This window comes from Sciurus carolinensis, chromosome 4 (genome assembly GCF_902686445.1).
Source record: "Sciurus carolinensis chromosome 4, mSciCar1.2, whole genome shotgun sequence".
Lineage (NCBI taxonomy): Eukaryota > Metazoa > Chordata > Mammalia > Rodentia > Sciuridae > Sciurus > Sciurus carolinensis.
This window is the reverse complement of record NC_062216.1, coordinates 169,432,205-169,433,965: the sequence shown is the minus strand read 5'-3', so window position 1 is coordinate 169,433,965 and position 1,761 is coordinate 169,432,205. Positions and strand designations below refer to the sequence as shown.

Genomic DNA, 1,761 nt, shown 5'->3' with positions numbered 1-1,761 from the left:
CAGGAGTCATACAAATGAATGGGAATGCTGAATAAGAAACATGGTTGAAGACGGTAGAATGTGCTAGTTCACAGCAAAGGTGGGATAATGGAGAGGAAGGTGGAATGAGGAACATTTGGGTAGATGATGAAAACATGGAGAACAAGCACACAGAAAATGGGCATAGTTGAGGGTCAAAGAATGGATCCCATTTTGGACATGTTAAATTTAAGAAGCTTAGGGTCTTTAAAAATTATTTGAATTAATTAACTGGGTGTGGTGGTACAGGCCTATAATCCCAGTGACTTGGGAGGCTAAAGCAGGAGGATCATAAATTCAAGGCCAGCCTCACAAACTTAAAAAAGGGACTGGGGATGTAGCTCAGTGGCAGAGCAATTGCCTAGCAATGTGCAAGGTTCAATCTCCAATACTAAAAAAAAAATACATATACATATGTACATATGTATATATTTTTTTAAAGACTTGACAGAAGAAGGCTAGTGGTATAGCTCAGTGGTAGAGCAGTTGCCTAGCATGCATAAGGCCCTGGGTTCAATCCCCAGCACCACAAATAAATAGATAAATAAATAAATGCAAATAAAAATTGACAAATGAAATTATATATACATACACACACACACACACACACACACACACACACACATATATATATATATATATCTGAGGTCTACATCATGATGTTTTGACATATGTATACATGCAGAATGGTTAAATCAAACTAATTAACATATCCATTAACTCACACTTATGTTTTTGTGTATGGTGAGAACATTTAAAATCTACTTTCAGCAATTTTCAGGTATAAAGTACATTGTTATTAACCACAAGTCACCATACTGTAAAGTAGATCTTAACTTCTTTCTCTTGTCTAACTGAAATTTTTCACCCTTTGACCAAAATGTCTCTCATCCTCCACCCTTTGAGGTACCTATCTTTTAGAGATCTAGATCAATATATCCAATAGGCAAAAATACAGAACACAAAAAATCCAATAGGTAATGATATGGAACACAATAAATAGTTTTAAAAAATGTAAGATGAAGACCTGGAAAATAATGTCAACATATAGTTAAGACTTGAAGTTAAAGGATAAATAAGCTTTCCCAGCAAGAGTCCATAATGTCAGAATGGGAGAGGGTCAGGGACCTTGGAGAATCACATTGTTTAAGGAGCTGGCAGTGAAACGTGGGGCCATGGAAAGATTGGGAAGGCATGGTCAAGGAGGAGGGAAGAAAGAAGAGCTGTAGAGACCAAGGAATTAGGGAGTCTCCAAAGGCAGAACTTCTTTCTCAACACCTCCCTCTATCTAACACCCCACATCCAGTCCACCAGCTGGGTAAAGAGAAGAGGGGCAGAGAGGACACTGAGGAATTTGTTACAAAGTGCAAGAAAGCAAGAGCATGGATTTGAGGAATATTTAGCAGTTGAATCTTTAAAGTAGGGGGTGGGAAACTGGCTGGATGTGAGGTTGAGCTTCCCAACATGGGGGACAGTGGTGCCTGCAGTAGACGGGGCAGACAGAGGAGGAGACAGAGGTGTGCCCAGTAGCTGTGCACCGACTACAGGAACACTGGTGGTGTGGCTTAGAATTCATGGTCAACCATCTCTCAGGGCCCTCAACAGTGCGGAGCACTTGGCTGTGAGTGGGTCTCCTGTGGTCATCTCTGTCTCCTGCTCGCTATAAGACCAGTTCAAGCCTTCTCTATGCTGACCTCCAAACTCCCCTGCTTCCTCTCTCACTGTCTACCCCACAGAGCAAAG

At 40.9% G+C, this 1,761-nt stretch overlaps 1 non-coding gene across 1 annotated transcript; it reads left to right on the top strand.

Moving 5' to 3' along the window:
- The first annotated feature begins 478 nt into the window (after positions 1–478).
- On the top strand, positions 479–550 carry Trnaa-agc (transfer RNA alanine (anticodon AGC)). Its single transcript has one exon. It is a non-coding gene; the product is annotated as a tRNA-Ala (tRNA).
- The last annotated feature ends 1,211 nt before the right edge of the window (positions 551–1,761 follow it).